Source organism: Drosophila rhopaloa, unplaced genomic scaffold, assembly GCF_018152115.1.
Source record: "Drosophila rhopaloa isolate 14029-0021.01 unplaced genomic scaffold, ASM1815211v1 contig_178, whole genome shotgun sequence".
NCBI classification, from domain to species: Eukaryota; Metazoa; Arthropoda; class Insecta; order Diptera; family Drosophilidae; genus Drosophila; species Drosophila rhopaloa.
This window is the reverse complement of record NW_025335059.1, coordinates 5909203-5930563: the sequence shown is the minus strand read 5'-3', so window position 1 is coordinate 5930563 and position 21361 is coordinate 5909203.

Here is a 21361-nt window from a genome sequence, read left to right as displayed (position 1 = left end):
TGGCCACGGGATCGGCCACTACGGTTTTCGTCTCGTAGCTTAGGGCGTGCAAAATTCCAGATAACTTGCCACTAGAAACGCAGCGAAGAGCCCGGTGGGCAAATATTTACCTAATTAGTGAAATGGCGACCTCAGCAACCTACGACCAATGCCACGCCCCTTTTGCCCACCCACTGAGGGAAAACAACAACGCCGTGGCAAGGACGAAAAGCCGGCTTTAAAGCTGCGTTTTATGGCCATTGAAATGCGTGGCATGAAAAGTGGAAGTGGATGTCGCGGTCTTGTTGATTGTTGACCCGCCGCTTATATTAATTGAGTTTGCTCTGGTTTTTGACCTTGCCGCATACTTAATTGAGGACTTCTCCCACTCCGGCTTAATTCTGTTGCTTTGGTAACAATCACAGAGCGAATCATTAATCATGGCCAAAATGGTTGGGTCATACATCATCGCCGGCTGGCAGGCATTTTCATATGCATGATCTAATCGAATTTAGCAAATTGCAACACTGTCAATAAAGGACCGGACCTGAATATATTTTCTTATTCTCCTAGGATGGAGGAAATCTGCATGGGTCGAAGGAGCTGCCGGCAAAACAATTTACTTGTAATATTTCACAAAAACATCAAACTGTCGTTGACAATTACTACAAGCTAACTTTATTTTATTTAATGAATGGTCCGGCTCAGACTGCCGAACAATGGATACTTGCTACTTCAGTACACTAAGAGAATAGGTGCTTTTAAAGTACTTTTATTGGATTCGAAATACTTAAAATTCTTTAATGTCGGCAAAGATTGCATTCGCTTCTTTTTTCATTACTGGATGTAAACTATTTCAAGAACACTTTAAAAATGGATACATATTTTATTGATACATTTGATTATTTAAATTAAATTAAATAGTATGTCTATGAAACTACATAGAACTATTTGTTTCTTTTTAAATTATACCAAAAGTTTCTTTATATAATCCTTTAACTTTTGTAACAAATTAATAAGCTAATTCCATTCCATAATTATACTTGATGAATTCAAAAACTGTAATTTTTTCTCCGGAATATGTATGTGTTTAAATGAGTATTTTTCGAAACACTCGCAAACTGATAAATTCATGTTTGAATTGGATATCAATATAAAAAAAGACTTTTCACCCAGTGCACCTTGTAAATGTACATGAGCGTGTGCAACGCCTAAAATAACTTTGTTCCCTGTAATAAATTATGGCCATAGAAGGCTCCTCCTGCTGTCTGCCAGGCATGCTCCCCACTATAGTATGTACATATATGCTTAAATCTACCCAACTACAGCGCCATGGGGTGCACATTTTAAATACCTGATTCTGTGCCGCAAATTGTCCATTGTCTGCAGCTTGGCATCAACGTCGTTGTCAGGACGATGGCGAGCACGATGATGAAATTCTCCAGTAATTTGCAAATATTTCAATAGAATATTGCATGCAAAAAAGGCGAAACATATGCGCCACACCTGGGAACTGGATCCCCGTCCGGGTATCTGCAACAATAAATTTCAAACGAGAGCTGGAATTGAATGGTGGAAGTTGCGATTCGCATACAATTGCGCACTCAGTCAAAATGAATTCTTTAGCCATGTCCAACCATTTAATCGGAGGTAAAGTTTTGACTGTTTTAAAGAAGTTTCAGGTGAAGGCGAGGGCTCGAGGACCATTGAATCAACACGACCTTTAACACTTTTACTACTTGGTCCTTGTGGAAAAAACGGAAGTCTAGCTGCACAAACAAATCATTCGTATTTCAATAATTAATTATTCTTGAAAATCTTTTTTAAAAAAACACTCACATTACTTGTCCAAGTACATTTTCAAAAGTGTGAAATGTGTTCAATAAATAAAATAAAATATTTATTAGTATTAGGGCAGTTGTCCAAGAAGTCAACACAGAAATTAAATCTTCCAATTGATATTTTCTACCAGTTTAGTGAACAATTTATAAATATATTGATTTTTAAATTATCCTTATTAATCTTGGTCTCTGTTTGCATTTATTTTTAATACGATTTATTAACCTTCTTAAATTTTCTAACAGAAACCTTATTATTTATTATTTTGTTTTTATTTGCACTAGCCTAAAGATGCTGTTGCATACTTCTATAAGACACTGTACGTAGGGCTGTCGGCCATTGGTGTAATCACAGTGCCTGTAGTGTGAAGTTGTTACTGCATCGGCAACAACAGCATCTCTTCAAGCCTGCACGAGTCCTTTGTTGTCCTGCGGCCTGTCTGCAGGTGAAGGCTTTATTGAGGCAGGTGCCCCGGCATCCGAGTGCTCGAGTAGAATGTTGTATGTTAAAATTGCCGGCTCGTACGAGTGCGGCATTTTGGTGGGCGGGCCTGCTGGGCCGGAAATTTGAGCTGTTGCAAATGGAAATTTTCTTGGGCTCTGCAGATCCATTGTAGGCATTCTCTAATGCAGTTGACATGTCCCTCCTTCGAATCGTAGAGGGGGAAAATGGTTATGTCCTGCCGAAAATGGATTTCAAAACCGAATACAAAATGCGAAAAGAAATCGAATTTCCTTGTGGCTAGTGATTTACTGACCGATACGTTTTCATTTCAGTTATACAGTGGTTTTGGCAGAACCAGCTCTGTCCATTTATCTTGTATCATTAAAAACAATATTTAAATTTCATTGGGCACAGAATTATTAAATGTGTTTAGTTTCGAGCCTTAAATCAAAAAAAAACAAGAAGAAATTTGTGCGTTCTCCCCATTCAGCAAGCCCAACACCATAATGAGAAATACCAGCAGGCGAAGGTGGGAGTGTGTGGAAAAGGAATATGGATTGGCACGCCTAATTTAACGCCTCTGAATGCGATAACGAAATGTGGCCGATACAACCGCACATGCCACTCCCTCTCCGCCATTGATGCTGCATTTTTAGCTTGCAATCGGCACGAGTCGGCCGAAATTCGGCGCACAAAGCAATGGACTAAGCAAATTGAAAGCAATTTGCATAAATTGCACCGCTGCAAACGCAGAAAGCAGCAAACACCGCTGACGGCGCCAAGGGGGCGGCAAACCGATACCACCCCCATGACCTTACCCACTCTACGTCCTACAACCCATCCCCTCCCCACCCGCGGATCACAACCCTTTGGCCCACTGAAAAGCGGATGGACATTGCAGATTTGCGGCATGGCCAACATCTGTCCAGTGGGTCAGAGGTTGGGCTTTTGGGGTTCTGGTCAGAGCCTCGGTTTTGTTTTGGCCCATTGACTGAATAATATCTGAGGAACATACGGATTCTACTTGAAATTGGAGTTGGCTAACTGCTTAAAGCCTGCTTAATATTCTACAAGGCTTAAGTTTAGTGTCCACATTACCATAAGTAAAATTTGTGTTTCTTGTATAGTCTTTATCATAATTAGCAGTATTAAATTGCATTACTTATTCCATAGATTATTTAAAAATAGACAAAAAAGAAGGGCATCTAAGGGATGTATTTAATGCTGGAATTTTAATAAGGTTAAATAAGCTTTATACCATCCACCATTACAGCATGGGACAATGGCCCCCTAATTCGTTATTGGTTATCATGTAAGCTGGTGATTAGGCCGCCCTTTCATATCTGAAGTGTGGAAATTGGCAGACACTCTATTGATATACATCCCCTATGAATTGGACTCACACTTCGGTCGCAAAAGGGACTGGCGCGATGTTTTGGGGCCTGCCATCCAGCGGCGACGACAAGTGAGGCAATTGCATATTTGATTATGAATAATTAATAATGTTTGGCGTTCATTGAATTAATTAGCAACCCTCTCGGATCCGAAATACCGCCCCTCCTTCCGGCGTTGTCTTCCGCCAATCTCTTTATCTCCACACGGGCCTGATTGTAATGAGTTTGGCGTGTGCGTATTGTAAATTAATTAGAGACCGTTTTCAATGCACTTATGTACTATATGTATCATAAAGCGCGATCCCGGCGACATTCTGCCATGACAACGTGAAAACTCACACCTGGCCTTTTTGGGGCGGAGATTGCGAAATTGGAGCGGGGAGAAAATTGTTAACAATTAGTCAACTGAGCCCACAACAATGGCAAATAATTAATTTTAATTGTATGCCACGCATAGCTGCACAGGAATTCCAATGAACAAAAACGACTGTTTAAATCATTTTAATTTCAAATTAAACAAAACGCATCGAATTTGAATGTATTCGAATTATTTGAACCGGTGTCAAAATCGGTTGCTAATTATGCAGTGCTATTTGTTTAAGATATTCTTATCTATATAGATCTAATTATTATTTGTTTTGAAAATTGAACGTAACTAAATTATTTAAGAAAGATTAAAGTACCGCAATTAAAATAAATAAATAATAAATTCAAACAATGAATATTATAAATGTTTTATACAAAGCAAAATAAAAATAAATACGAAAACAATTTGCGAATATTTGAAGTTCTATTATAAGCGGAAACTCTCAGTTCATGGCTTTCCCTACCCACATCAAAAAAGCAGACAAAGCGAAACCCAATATAAAAGTGCCGAGAAAAACATCAGACAGAGCAGCTGAAAAACAGACCGCAAATGTGGGCAACGTCTGCTTTGGTATTAATTTTTAATTACGCGCTTCAATTTGCCGGCGGTCGAGTAAAAGGAAAAGAAATTCCGGAATTCTCCAGCGTCTAAGTCAGCAAATATATGGACCCCTTTTATATACAGTACATCCATATGTGCTCGGTGCAGGAATATAATTGCTGCAGTATTCCATCAGCTTTGTAGCCTCGAAAACATTTGCAAATTGAATAACCTTGCAGAAGAGCAGATTGAAGCCAGCGAAACAGACAAGCAGTATGACCTCGCTAAAAAAGCTAGTGCATTTAGTTCCATAGAAGTGTACAGTTTGTTGAGTAAATGTTTTATTTGTTTAACTTTTAGCTCATTTTTTGCAATTTTAGTTTTTGGTTTGGTTTCATTAATATAGTTTTCTAATGGCACAATCGTTGGTTTTGTGATCATCAAATTATACTGCGATATCCAACCCTATATTCAAGCATAAAAGACCCAAAAAATGAGACTAACAACGAAATTGCAGTCAGGGAACTACTTGAAGTTGGCTAGCTCTAATTATTGTCCTCGTTCCGAGCTGTGAGTTCCCTGCTGGTTGGTAGCCACTCAACATAATTGTTGAATCCATCAGCATCAGAACTTTTTCCTCCTACCTTTAACCCATTCCAGCCGGCCAAACAAACTCAAATGTGCAAAGTTCTGTAAAGGACTCTCCGCAGTAATAGCTTCGACCACAGGTAACAGTTTTTCTTTTCGTCCCGCTCGCCGCTATCGCAAATCCTCATCTCGAGCCCCTTACCCAATCCTAGTGAGAGCTCTTTCAATATCCTTCATTACCCCAAAAAAGGAACTGGAAAATGCGCAAAAATAAAATCATTGAAATCCAGCTAGCCGGCGCTTTGAACGTAATGCGTTTGATTCCTTAGCGAAAAAACTGCAGGTCGTGGAAAGTCTGAACGAGCAGAGCTCTGTGTAGTTGCAAATAGATAAAAAGTTGCATAAAGAAGTTATCGAAAAGTGCTGGTCCAATCCGACGTATCAGGCTTGCCGAAAGCCGCAAATAGGAACACCTGGAAAAAATACGAAAATCAGATAGAAGTTGAAACATTTTAAATTAAAATATTTATTGGTAATTACTTGTTCACTTCACGATACATTTTTGTGTTTATGTTTTAACAATATAAATTCAATTCTTTAAAGAAAATTTATTTTAAAATAAAAATCCAAGAAACACTATTTATTTAGGATTTTTGTTAGCCTTAAAATTAAAATTCTCAGATTTTTTTTCAGTGCTTTGGCCCTTGTCGCAGCCTTTAAGCCTGTCTGATTTTTGTCTGGCTTAGTCTGGTTTTGGTTGCACAGAAAGCAGGCAATAAGATTTCGGCCAGTTGGCAAGAAGCGTTTGCAACGATGACGACTTATTGGCGTAAGCATGTTTGACGTATTAGCCGTACGTGCGAGTGTGTTTGTCTGGCGCACTGTCTCAATTTACTCCTCCCTACTGTCCCTATCTACTCGCCTTGGTTTCCCCACTGTCCCTATCTACTCGCCTTGGTTTCCCCACTGTCCCTATCTACTCTCCGTAGTTTCCCTACTGTCCCTATTTATCGATGCGCTGGCAATGAAGCGTGCCAATCTATTTTTGTTCTAGACAGTAGATGTCCCACTAAATTTTGCTTAGACACACTTGTCCTCTTTGGGGTTTCTCTTGCATTAAAACCGGCCCTGGAGTTCATTGCAGTGACAGTGGCCTAATGACCCACGGCCCATTGCTAATGAACTCGCCGGCGGACCTAATGCACTCAACTACTGACCACTGGCCGACGACTTTTGCGGTCACTTTCGGGCCCCTAACTCGCTACTTTGCCGGACTGGCACGTTCTGCTCCAATCCTGGGCCCTTCTTACCCATCCTGCTCCCTCGTATGTATATCCTATGCTGATGACGCTGGCCCATTTGCACTGATAGAGCGGCTCTAATGAAGTCATCAGCGCCATCAAAGGAGTCGAGCGACGCGGAGAGTGTGTGGGCGTGTTTTTATTTGCAACATTTTTGCGATTCGGTCAGCCGAAATCGCACCACACCCAGTAAAAGTGTGTGTGAGAATATACACTGAAATTTGTACACAACGGAAAATTACTAAGCTGAAAGAAAGTCAATTTTGTTGACTAACAGGATTATAAGATAAGTTTTATAATATAAAACATTACAATTAAATGTTTTATAAATTCGTACTATTTTTAAATGTTTTTGAATTGTTGAAAATATTTAAAATTACAAGATCTTCACTTACATGTTCATCACAATTTAGAGAGCCCAGTATGTTGTATGTATGTGTATGCTCCAAAGTAATGCAAGAACGAGAATCGAGGACACTGTGCGTGTGGCAGAGCTGATGGCGTAATGATGCCTACGTGATCTGGATGTACCGCCCAGGGTCTAACGAATGTGTAAGAGTGTGAGTGCTAGTAGTAGTGGTGAAAGTTTGCGCCGGCTAGCGAAAGTAGCCGGAGGGACAACACGCTTTGCATAGTTAAGGGCAAAAGCGGCAGGAACAACAGGAAGGACATCTTTATCAGCTGGCAGAGGAACCCTCCCCTCCCTGTATGCCCCCTCACCAGCTGTCTGTCATTCCGTCTGTCACACATGCATGCATAACTTCGCCCAGTCTGTGGCATAGTTTTGACAGGCCAGTTTCACCGGCGAGGTCCCTTCGGACCAGTCCCATTCCTCCCAACTGGCCATTTAAATTGTCAGAGTCACGTCGATGTCACCACCGATGATGTTTACCAAGTCCATTGTGCACTCCTTGATTATCCGCCTACTGTTTCTTGTATTCCCTAACAAGATATGCTAATGAACTTAATTAAGCTTTTCATATATATTGAACATTGCCCAAAGCTACATATTCTGGCCAGGTAAAGAGCTTACTCTAATATTGCGGATTGTAATCTCTCTGTTATTAAATTTTCAGAAAAAACGTTTAGTTACAGATTTCAATTGTTGTGGACATCATACAAATAAATTACTTTCTTTGCATTTAAACATTAATCTCATGTAATTTTAAATGATAGTTGACTAGAAAACAGCTATGAATAGTTTTAGCGAATCTTTATCATAATAGCTTAGAATTAAAGACTTCCAGACAATGAATAATTTTTTAGAGAAATAAATTATCTAGTGAGCTAATATTTCTGCCATACTTTTACGTTTACCATTAATTTTCATATGCAAAAGTATTTCAGTAATAAAGTTGATGCGATTAAGTTGGTATGCATTATTTATTGAAGATAAGAAGGTCCAAAGGATTTTAGGTAAAAGTAGGAGGGAACTGCTTTTCGGGGGTGTAAATTCAGCGCATAAAATTTATTTACGCATTTTTACGTTTTGTCGTGAAATTTTCGTTGATTGTTTGGTGGGTCAGGGTCTTTGGCCCTTTGGCCTCACACTCAATCTACTTGATGCCCCTCTCTTTCCCTTCCCCCTATTGCCATCTCTTTCGGCTGGCCACATACCTTTCTCATTCCCGCCAGTGCTTACATGTGGTCCATTTGTTTGTTGGCCACATAAACATAACAAACTCGTCGTTAACTTTTTATTTGTTGCCTCTGCTCCTTTTGTTTGTTTGCTAGTCGCATTATTGCGCACTTCCCCCACGTCCCTCCCTCGTTACTTAACCCCCTCCTCCCATATCCACCATCGCCGCCCATTTGACCACGCCCACAATGCGTTACAAATAAGCGTATTATGGAGGCGCTTGTCCTGCGGAATGGACAAAAGCAAATCCTTGACACGCTGTGATAAGGATTTCTTCATTTTTTATCTGCCCCCAGGGAAATAAAGTGAAAAGGTTATAAAACAAGCAGGCAGCCCAGGAGAAGGAACAGGACTCGTACAAGGACCAGAAACAGGACCAGGCGTACACTGAAAAGAATAAATACTAATTCAAATTTTGATTAAATTACAAAAGGATAACTTTAACATCAATTAATTTAAGAGATAAACAAAATGCTCTCAAGGAACAACAAGTAATTAACAAAATATAATTCTTTTTCTGTTTATTTACAATATCATAAATTTAATAAAACTTCTAATAAAAAAACGTTTACTTACTATAAACATTCGTTTATAATTTAAATGTGAAAATGTGCTTTATGCTCTAAATTTATTTTTTATGTAGAAGAATTATGAAACAGTCCATTCAACTAAGAAAAATCGTCTTTAGCTTCGTAGGTTTTCATCATTTAATATTTGGAGTGCATGGACCAAGTCTGAGTAGAGGCTAAAACGCAAAAGAAATCAACTCTGGAATCTTTGAAACGATGACTTCGTCTTGCTGTTCTTAACTACCTCAATGCTGGACGATGTGTGTAAGAGTGAATGTCCGAGCGAGTGCTCAATCCCTCAACCCTAACTCCAACCCAAACTTCAACGCAACCCAACCCACGCACTTTGGGATGCCATCACTGTTGGTTTTTATTTGGCAAGTCGTTATTATTTTTAGACACACACGTCTTTTGTTTTTGGGTCACATGTTACCAATCTCAGGGTTGGGTAAGTAAATCAACTGTGATTTCTGATGGAACAGTGATCGCCAGCGCAAAGATGCTGAAATAAGTTTGGTTTATTGATAAAAAGTCCAAAGAATTATTACTTTTCTTTACTTATACACTTTTTGGTAAATGGACAGTAGGAAGTTAGCTTACTATAAAGAATATTTTTAAAGTCCCTTTTGCTTAATTCCTTTATTTAAAATAAAGATTGAATTATATGTAGTAACATGTAATACGGCTTACTTCAATAACGACAGCACGACAAATCTATAGAAAAATCGTCCATGGCTGCTCTCCACAGATCGGTACATGCCAATGACAGCTTATTGTCCTCCCAGCTAAGCTACTGAACAGTGGGATACCCTGCCATATCCTTAAGATATATCTGTACAATCTGCCATCCCTCCCTGCAGCGCTGGGGTAATAAGAATAAAATGTTTCTGTGTGTTGCTCTGTGGATGCTGCGACGCTTGCTGTGGTCCCATAAGTCCAATTCAAATGTCCTTTTTTATACATTTTCATTTCAACTGTGATTCCCTCTGTTTGCCCTTGTCTTTTGTGGGCAGTCCGTCGTCCCTGGCCTGCGCCTGTGTTTTATTTGCGAATGTAAACCGAAGGCAAGCATGCAGCGAGTTAATGGCTAATGTCATGTTCCGGACTTAACAACAACATTACAAACGACCAACGAGGACCGAGGACTGAGGACTCTGGACTGAATACCAGCGGGCAAACAACGGTCTGTTTGGTCCGTGGGTTTCGGACAAACGGAGAAAACCGTAGCAGTGCAGACATCAATTGTCCATAAGAAAAGGTTGCGTATACGCAGCGTTGTCCGGCTGGTAGCACTGAGTGCACACACTGAAAAATAAATCTATTAGAGAGAAGCGTCACTTACTCTTGTTAATAATAATTTTCGGAATTCAAAACTAAGGTAGTTGTTTCTACTACAGATTATTTGTTAATATTTAAAAACAATAATTTTGATTGTACAATACCCAATTTGGAAATAAATTTAAAAATTTGATTTATATAATATTTCCTTAGACTATTCGTTATCATTTTCTACTGTACATTGAATATCTTATGTTGAGACAATATTATTGGTTTTTTTTTGAGTGGATACACACAACTAACAGGAATGAGTGCGTTGTTGTCCTGATGCCACTGCCTTTATGTTTCGGTTGTGATTTGCAGTCATAAAGCGAAATTACAGTTATTGTGGCGGCCAAGGCAAGCAGAGGGTTAATAAATATAAAAAGTAAGGTTAAGGCCCTCACCCTGGCCCTCCGTACCATAATGACCCCTCTCCTTCCCTTTTCCTATCTAATTTCGTTTTATTTTCGAGTTAATTAAAGCTGCACGTTATTGTCGTTAACCTGTACCCTGCTACCTGTCCCCGAATTGAGTCATTGTTGGCAGAACAATGCCTGATTACCAGCAGGACATTCTTGCAAAGACTGACCCCTCTCAATTTATGTTGCATATAAAATAAATGTCGCTATGGCATCACCTGATGTCCGGCAAAAAAAATACTATGTAAGGTCATGACGTAATAAAATATATGGAAATCAAAGAGGACAGAAAAAAGAACGCAAAAAATTTAGGGAGTGCCATTGATGTTATTGCAGGGGAAGCTTTTGAAGCTTAGAAAAAAATGTGTGTAAAAGGATAAACGTTAGGGCAACTGAATTTAACTTAAAGCTGGGCTTTTATATAAATAATACAGTATTTGAAATCACATGAGACAAAAACAGCATTATCTATTTATTTTTTTTTATTATTTAACACGTTGACTATATTCTAAATCAATTCAATAGTGTTTTAAAATAAATAATTACTTTTGGTAATGCAGTTCAAAAAATGTAATTTAAATTTAAAAGGTATCCTTTTCTTCTGCTGCATGAGTTTCGTATAAAATAGCATTTAATATAGAATAAGTGGCTTCTAATATATCCATTATAGACAGAAATTTTCACCCCAAGTCCGACCACTTGAAATGTGACCTGGCTAAGTATAAATAATATGCGCACACAAATTTGTCTGGTCAACAAGTGTCCCATTTGCGTGAGCTTATTATGCCATTTATGCTGGTTTATATTTTCTGAACGTGCATTTGGAAGCAGCTGAGATAGATTCGAAATCCTTTCGACCACGTAATAAGTTGCATACATAACCAAATGGCCTGGCAACGGTCTTGTGTGGGGGACGGCCCCCTCTCTATACGAATCCCCAGCTGTTAACCCAATCAATATTATATTATGAGCTAGCACTACGGCACTGTGATGACAAGTCCGGGGATTGGGCCCCAAGCCGAGCGAGACGCACTTGGTCGGCAAATGAGGCATGGAGTTGAGTGAATGGACACATAAATGCCCAGCAGACCGCACTCGTACTCGCACTCAGGTGTCCTGGTGTGGGTTTGCTATTTCGAATTTGGGCGGTTGCGATGCCTGACCAAGTGACAAACCGCAAAAGGATCTGACGTTAACTTTAAGCATTATTTGCCAACTTAACGCACTCGCCACGCACCGCAAATGTTGCTAATTCTGCGGTAATGCCTGCAACAGTTGTGTTCGAATTTCAGGGGATGGGTTTGGGTTTTAGAACAATGTTATAATAATGCGCCGTTTGCGGCTGCTTTTGAGTGGTCACCGCAAATCAAAGTCATGATCTGACCCATCCGCCCACTCAACCGAACTCCCTTGTACCCTCAAAATCGCCATCTGCCAGTTTCAGTGCCACTGTCACTACAGCTGCTTAATGAAGTTCAAACAGCGCTGGGCTATTGTTGCTACACCTGCTCCTTCTGCGCCTTCTGCTCCTTTTGCTCCTTTGACTCCTGCTGCTTATGGTGCTCGTCCTTTCCGTCCAGGCGATGCGTCAGTGGGTCTTCCTTTGAATTTGCCCTGCGAGCGGCAACTGTTGCCGTAGCCAAACAGCAGCAAGTCAATCTATGATAGACAAACAAGACACACGCACTGTGGGACAATTTGACGAATTAATAATTAAAAGAAACCTATTGATAACACAATGCGCCTAATGTTTTAAAGAGAAGGTAGTCTTGTGGGACTAAGAAATAAAATTTAGTAATTGTAAATTTGGGAACTGTTTCCCTCTACATTTTACACAACTGTTTGTAAGGTCAAAGAATCACAAATTTGTGTCATTAGACAGGCTTTGATATTTATACTCTTGCAGAGGGTATTATAATTTCAGTCAAAAGTTTGCAACGCAATGAAGGAGACATTTTCGACCCTATAAAGTATATATATTCTTGATCAGCATCTGCTTGAAACTTTTCCAAAAGTTGTCTTTCTATTGCAGGAAGTATATAAGTCGGAACGAGACGGAAAAAAATGCAAACAAATTATAACTGTGTTGTTTTTAATTTAGTTTTTCGGGATTAGGTAATATTTAAAAATTATGAATTTACGGTTTTAATTAAATTAAAATCTGACAACAATCACATATACGTAGCTGCCATAGAAACGATGGCAAAATGCAGCGCAAAATCGACATAGCTTCATTGTTTTAGTAATATATGCATACAAATTGATATGTAGTCGATTTGTAATAACTGCAATGGTATATAAACTTCGGATATAAACTGCCGAAGTTTGCATCCATTCTTGTCCTATTTGTTGTCAGTTTAACATTAGTAATTTAGTATCTCTCTGTTTTCTTTTCTTTCTAGATTCCAGCAATTTATCAGCTCTTCGTTGAAACCATCCCATGGTGGCATATGATTTGGCCTAAGCCCAACAATTGCCATTCTCCACGTGCACGCACCACCGCACCGTCGTGCCACCCAGTCCATCGCCATCGCCACTTCCACTTCCACCGGCGAGGCTCGTGTTTGCACAGCCAGTGATGCATGCCAGGGGCAGGCGGTGACACACCCCCTTCAGAGGCATTTTCCCACCCCTCACACCCTTGATAAACTTCCTGAATTTGATGCGGGCACGGGCCTATCACAATATGCGACACGGACATCGTCATTTGCCGGAGCAGATGCAAAATCAGTTGCAGCTGCAGTGGCAGTCTTATGGCCAGTCCGTTATCGGGCAGCCGGATGTCTGGCCCCGACATTAAGCTTAACACTAAGCCCAATGCAGGGCCCGGAAAATTGCAATAATATTGCTCGAGAGTCAGTCGTCTGCTTGGTTCCGTGCTCTGCTCTTTCCACTCCGGCAAAGTTCAATGTTAATTTTGGACATTTACCTGTGCTAATATTGGCCACATGCAGACATACAGCAGCAGTCAAATAAGTGGCTATGAGACATTGATAAAATAAACAACTCCTATGAATATAGTAATATTTTACACCAGATATATACTAATAATACATACTCAACTAAAAATAGTTGTAAGGCTGTTAAGCTTAAGTTAAATACACTCAATTACTCCAAATTATAACTTTTAATGAAATGAAATTCCTTAACTTAATTTGATCAACAGATTTTGTTTATTACTATAACTAACTAACTATCTATCTATACAAATCTATCTATAGAAAACAAACAAATAAAACGTAGTTTGACTTAACCAATAAAAACCGTAAATTTAATATACTAAATTGAACTACCTTTTTGAAATACAAGCATTTACTTATGCTGTAGTTCTAATATTTCGATCTCAACTGTTGGTATCTGTGCCAGGCACGCTTCTCTAAAACCTTCGATTTGTAGAGCGGGGCCAGGCTGATGTTATTCTACTGTTACCACAGTTGTTGGTTTTCTTGCAGCCACCCAATGCCACACCCATCGGTCCGTCGATCCACCCAATTGGCCAGCCCCCGAACCACCACCCTTCGACGGCCATCGACCGCCATCGACCATGCAATGTTGTTCTTTCCGATGTCGTTTGTTTTTGTTCGAAATTGCGCCATCAGGAATATGCACAGGTGCATTTTAGCACAATAAAAACGTAATTGCTGGCAATTTAATGCTGTTGTTCTTTCGACGACACACACACACGCTGACCAGAAATCAAGCCAGAAATCGCACTCCGAATTGTTCAACTTATTAACGGCAAATTGCAGCACCGCGTAAGCTTATTCATGCCGTCCACATGACGTATGAGCAATTTGCCAGACCTGTCATGAAATATTGAGCGAATAATACAATAGCTACCGAACGGATTGTCGGCTCAATATTAGCTCACAGCGTCTGATTAATGTGCTCTTTAAACATTTTTAAATTGCCAGCCAAAAAAAGGAGAGAGAAAAATAAAATAAAAATGGACGAGCAGCGGGGTCAAAAGTCAACCCTTTTCAAAGGCGATCCCCCAAAAATAATTTTCGCGCTTTTGGCAACATTTCAAATCGAAGTCATCCGCTCGTTTTTCACTCCGTCTTTTTGGGCGCCTCGCTTTGCGCCTAATTAAATTTGGCATAAAGTCCCTTTTTTATTGCACCGCCAGCCACCCGCCAACCGAAGAAGTCGGAAAATTACAAATTGCCAACTTCATGCTCGTGCAAAGAACTTTGCCCATTCAAATGTTATTGGATACAGATATACTGGCACATTGGGGTCGGTTTCCTTCCTGCCTTTCATCCTGTTCTGCGGCATCTCTTTTTTGTAAATAATTTTTGGAAATTGAAGGGCAATTAATCACAGACACTCGATGGAAAATGAGATACAAATTCGTAAGCGGACCGCCCATGGGCCCCAAAAAAAAATAAGTTCCTTAGCCAGCAAGAGGACCGCAAAAAAAAAAGGTTAAGGACATGATGCGGCCGCTACAAAGGGAATTCCAGCAGAAAGTTAAATAAAATACACAAAAAGGGCGCAACTAAATGGACATTTATTTATTTATTTAACCAACTTTCATTAGACGCCGAATCGTGAGGAGGGTCAAGTGGGGCGTGGAAGGCCCTTTTGAACGTGACCAGTGCCCAGGACACACATTTAATTTGATCTGCTGCCTGGTCATTAAATTGAAAACAATTATGCGGCCACACAAAGCCGAGCCGCAAAAGCTCCCCTCCAAGTCAAGTTATCGCCAATGAAAAGTTGTTACTACAGTAAAAACAATGCAAGTAGGGAGTGAACAATTTTTGAAAACGAATTTTTAAAATGCTCTTATAAAAATTATATCTTGTGGCATTTACAATGTACCTAAATAGATATTTATATTTACATAAATAACTGATATTGTTAAGTATTTATTAAGGATTCAATTAGTTATGTTTTATTTCAGGAATCTTTTCGATGAAAATTACATTGTATTAACATAAGAACGAAAGCACATAAAAGAGATTTTTCTTACATTCATAATATAGCCAATATGAAGCCGAGTTTATATATTTAATTTGTGGTGAATTTTCAAAAAATTACGAATCTTATAAAAACCTCTCTTAATATTATATTTAAACACTCAATAGCTTAAAGTTTATGTAACAACAGTTTTAATTCTTATTTAAAGAATCAAGAAAAATCAAGAAAAATATATTTAACTGAATCATCAGAAAATCAAAGAATTTTGTTGTGTCTTTTGTGAAAAAACAAAAGGCATTTTTAAATTGAAATATTAAAGCAATTGTTTTGGTAGGTTTTTGAAAATAGTTTTTATTGCAAAATAATATATATTAAATGATGTTTCCTTGTTGTTTCAGTCGTTATACCTTTTGTGTAGGGTACCCAGGGAAACTTCTCCTTCCGGAGCAGGACTGCTGTGGCTGTGGCCGTAGACCGTAGACCGTAGTCCGTGTTCCGGAGCCGGAGTCGTCGTCGTCGTCGTCGACGTTCTAGCCGGTGAAGTTTCGACTGCTCGAGTTTTAGCAATGTAAATCCAATCCGGCGTGCAGCCATCATGCGGTTAACACTTCGTATGACATAAATTACGAAAGTTTGCACATACTTTTTCACACACAGCCCCACAGCAACACCAACGCCTCCTCTTTTCGCACACAATATCCCCCTCTGTATCTGCCTCTTTTTAGCTGGATCTATGTGCATTGCTCTGGGCATATTCTTTACCAAATAATGCTTGCCAGCGTGCAAAATGGCTTTCAACGGGGAATATGGCCTCCTGCCCCGCCCCTTATCAGGCCCCTTTTCCCTGCAACCCCCTCCCCTACCATTACCTCCCCTTCCCTCCTGGTTCTAAAAACAAAAGCTTGTGAAGTGTGTCTGGCATTCTTTCATTTCGGCTTTGGCGCGGCGTTTTAAAAAAGTTTAAAAGTTTACCCAAGATAAAGGAAATATATATCTATGGAAGCACATATACATATATTTAAATTGTCCGGCTGTATGTGTGCGTAACCCATAAGCGTTTTACTGTTAAAAAAGGCAAGCACAGTGAACCTGAATTTGTGTTGTGTATGTAAGAATATTTAAAAATATATTATAACTTAATATAAGGACAGCCACTATTGGTTATTTAAATAGCTAGGAATCACGTCCTCATAAACTATTTTTCTAAAGCTGTTCAAAAAGGAATTGATAGCTTAAGCAAACTGTTTAAATCTGGTCTAGTTAAATATTCTTTAAACAATGGTAAGTAAGCTTATTTAGGTATTTATTTTTTAACAGGTAGATATACCTGTCTTTACCTACCCTCCTATATTGTTGTGCCAAAATTCTTCAGTTAACCTTGCTCTCCAGGAAAATCCCATTTCACCTATTAGCCCTTAAAACTCCCTAAACTTTCAGGAACTTTTCCATCTGAGCCACTGTGCCGCACATTTTGGCGGTGGTGCGTGCCTACTGCGATTTTATGAGTTGAAGGGATCTGAGAAAAAGGGGATCGCCGGGAAATAGGGGCGGGGAAAGGGGGCGTGCCGCTTTGCAACTGAGAAACAAAAGTTTGCCCTTTCGACTGCTGTCCGATGTGTGTGTGTGTACGTGTGTGTACGTGTGCACTTAACACTTTGCACACGCACACAAACAACTGTCGCATAAAGTTAACTGCGCATAGAAAAATGGAAATTTTTATTAGATTTCGATTTTTGTTTCTTGGATGTAATTTTTTGTGTTTTTCGTTATTCTGGTTTTGCGTAAAATCTTTATAGTCGCAATACATTTGTAAATGTTTGCCATCATTTTATATGCGCGCATTACATTGCCCATTGATATTGTCTCTGTGCGTGCTGATGCCAAAGAGTTGAGTACTCAAGGGCGTTTTCCGCCTTTTCCAGGCCAAAAGATTCCCCCGATAAAATTGTCAATTTAACAGCCAAATGGCAAATGTCTTCAAGGCCGCAACTTGCGCGCTGTAATGCGCGATTAGCATTAACAGTTGGATGCAGATAACCCTAGACTTTAGTAATGTTTCAAGTAATGTGTTAAATTTGTTATAAAATTTTCAACCGATTGGCTAAATTGACATTTACTTGGCTGTGCGTCATATTTTGTCCAAGTTAGAAAAAATCACGGCTATATTATTTATTTTGTATGGCCTAAATTTCGAAACAATCAACTCGGTTTCTGTTCCATGGAAAATAATGGACAAATCTCAGAATGCTATACCTCGTTGAATTCGATATGAAATTTCCAATCAATTGGCACTTACAGCTCAAAAATGTCAAATCGAGAAATAAAAAAATTTCTTAAAAAACAACAAATTTGCCGATCAGTTTAATTCAGTTTTACAATAAAGTCGTCTGATCAGCGCCGTTTTCAAACTTGATATGCGTGTAAAAAGAAGATTGTGAAAGTTTCCATTTGAGTTCGGCAACGGAATAAAAACAGCTCCTGGTAATGCTAATCAAGAATATATACCTTATATACCCTTAGGGTCGAAAATCTTTGCTTCACTGCGGTAAAAACTTCTGTAAAATATTAGAATACCCTCTGCAGTGCCATGATAAAGGAAAGAACCTTCATAAAATAACACAAAATAGGATACATCAAACCAAGTTATTGTTACCCTAATTCTAAAAGCCAGTTGCCCTGACAACAAGTATCCGCTTATCGCGTTCACCTTGAGCTAAAACATTTTATCGCTATTGTTTCCCCCTCCATGTCAACTACTTTAAGCTGGGTAATTGAATATAGCGGCTTCATCCATTTATGTAAATACGTGTACATTGTTTAGTTGAATTATTTTCCGCCCTTTTGCACATTTTTATTTTCCCGATATTATTTCCATGGCTCATTCTCAACGTCCCGGTTGTCTGTAACCAGATTCCTGCAACCTCCACGCCCTTCTCCACTCGCTTTTCTCTTCGCTTGGCCGCACATGAGTTTTTATAGTTTTTCATTATTTGCATAGGGCTTATCTCTGGGGAGAATTAGTGTAAAGCAGGCGGCGAGAGCAAGGAGAAGGGCGGGAATATTGCGGGCGAAGGGGCGTGGTCCAGGCAGCAGGAGTCAAAGAAGCCACCGTCGAATGTCGCGTTTCCTGTCGCACCTGCTCCCCTACACTAGATGAAAAAATTCCCATTTCATTTATTTACAGATATTTTTAAGCATTTTTCAAAGAATAAAGAGATGAAAGATGAAAAGCTTTATTAAAGTAAGAAATAGTTTTCTAATTTACGGAACTTACAAACACTAAAGTAGAATTTTTTATTATTTTAAACTTATTGGACATTTCAAATATATATAATCTAAGATTGATATCCAATATTATAAACTGTGAGTTATAAGTCATATTTCTACACTTTGTCAATTTGTCCTTTTAGCAGGTTTTCTATCGCTGGCTTTAGGTGGATTTTTAGTTAAGCGTACGGTGCGTGAGCCAGGAGGACCTCCTTCTAGAGTGGCTTTCGCTTTGGCCTGGCAAAAATGGAAATTTGCTACCGCTTATTTATTTTTTCCATGCCATCCGCCCCTCCTTTCGCGATTTCCACCTGCCACCCAACGCCATTTCCCTTCCCCGCACGGGTTGTACAAACGAAGCATGAACCGGGAGCGTAATTCAAGCGGAAAATTGTCGCGCAACGTCGCGTCGTCTTGCCATCCTTCGGCCCTCGTCCTGCGTTCTTATATTGCTCCGTGGGAATTCCCAGGACCCAGGACACGGGATTCAGGACTCAGAACACAGGACCTTCCGCAGTGCAGCGAGCTATGTAAACGGCACACGGCTCTCTGCGAGTTAACAATGTTTTTAGCCAGGTTGTTGTTACTGCTGTACGCGCTGTTAATATTCTCGACTGGCACACCGCTTGAAATTGACGCGTATTAGAGGTAGGAGGTCCTGTACTGAACCTTTCGGTTTCGGGACAGGATGTCCAGGGTTCATGTCCACGGTGCACGGCCCACTGTTTCCCGGCATCCAACCAATCGGAATGTTTGATCAGCCATTGTATTTGAGTCATCATTTCCATCGGTTGTTGCCGCATCACAAGAGGCAGTGAGATTCCATCCTCAAAATCGCCATCCACCGCAATTGAAACTCGCGTACTTTGTTCACACTGGGAAAAATGTAATGTAACGTAAATAAAAGCGAAATCTCAACATCAATAAGGCGGCAGTCAGCTGGTATAATAGGTTTCATAAATAGACATAGATTTTACCGCAGTTCTAACATTAAAATAAGTGATTTTTTTTTTTAAATTCGAAAACAATCAACTTTGTTAAATAATTAGAAAAACTATAAGGGTCAAGGCAAGCATTTTGAGATAGGCTGAAAATAAAATTTATTACTTCACGCCATTAGCAAAAGCTCGCCGAGAACGGCGAAGCAACAAGGAGCGGTCATGCAATCGGGGAGGTATATGAAACGGATCCCGGCTCGCAGATCCCGGGTCATGGGACCTCTAATGTACGCGCTTCAATGGCCGTAAACCAATTCAAAAGCATATTTGCAAGCACTGATGGACCGTGGACCGCAAGTGGCGGGGAAAATGGGGATATGAGCCACCATCGCAGGGTGATGTACAATAGACGAGGGCCTTGAAATATAATATTTAGCCCGGCTGCGAGTGAGTTGAGCCCTTGGCTTGTGTCTGGGCAGAATCACTTGAAATCGACCAGTGCACTTGACGAAATGCAGAACTGAGTTCAAATCATATAAATTGATATTCAATGAATAGAATTATATAATTCAGACCTTATAAAGGCCCTCATCACATTTAGTTTTTAAATATATCCATAGTAACTAAAATTTAAAACGTTTTAAATGTAAAAAATGTGAAAAATGTCTACAATTTATTTTAATATGAACTACAAGATTTAATAATATTAAAAAACATTAAAAATTACAAGATCCTGATAGCTCTTTATTTAAATATTGGCATGAGTGAAATCCCACAGAAATATGCAAATATTATTTATGAGCTGATCCTTCCAAATTGTTGTTCGATTAAAGGGTAAGCACTTGATTTTTTTCCGAGTGTAGATTCGGTGTAATCTCGGCTGAGGAGCTCCAACTGATGGCTGGCCTATGTCACCGATGAAGATGCCAGAGTGGCAATGCCAAAGCCTTTGCCTTTTCGTTTGCACCATGTGCGAGCCATAACAATGTGGAAAATTGTTTCCTGTATCAATTTCACACATTAAGGAAGCAATTCGATTTTATCGCTTCCTCATGACTACACGTTCAATTATTGAAGAGTTTACGTTTTGCCGATGGCGTTCCTGCCCCCAAATTCCACACTTCCCCGAACTCAGCCCCCAAACACTGGAGGTTAGAGCCTTAAGTGGTCGTGTGTCGGCCTCTTTGCCAAAAAGCATTTTGCATACATTTGTCTGTCTGTCGGTCTGAGCTCTTTCAAATGGCAGTGCGTGTGTGTTTTGTACTCGGTTTAGGAGGTAATTCTTTTCAATTGTTGTCTTACAGTGCGTTTTACAAGCCGTTTTCTGTTGCCTGATTTCTGAGGGTGGAGTAAGCCGTCCTTGAATTTCATGCCATGTCGGTCTTGATTTCGTTTTTGTTTGCCTGATAAGCCAGGTTGCTTTCGATCTTATAAGGCACTTCGGCTGAAATTCGATTTTGGGATGTACAAAAAATTAAATCTTAATAAGTATTTTTATCAAAAAAAAAAATATTAAAAAATAACGAAAATCAAGATTACAAATTTTATAAACCCAAAGAAATTAATTAAAATAATGAAATATTTATTAATAGATTGCAAAGTATCTATGCAGGGCTCAATTTGTTAATAATATAATGGAGTTCATTAACTACTTACCTAACATTACATTTACCATTATAATCCCACCTGTATTAAACAATTGTAAAGCTCGTTTCCTGACATTTGCTATTCCGCGAACTGTCTCCCGTTTCGCTTTTAATATTTACCAGTTTTGATTATCCAATACAACGCGAGGGCCGACCTGAATCAAAATTGAAATCTCTGCGCCGAC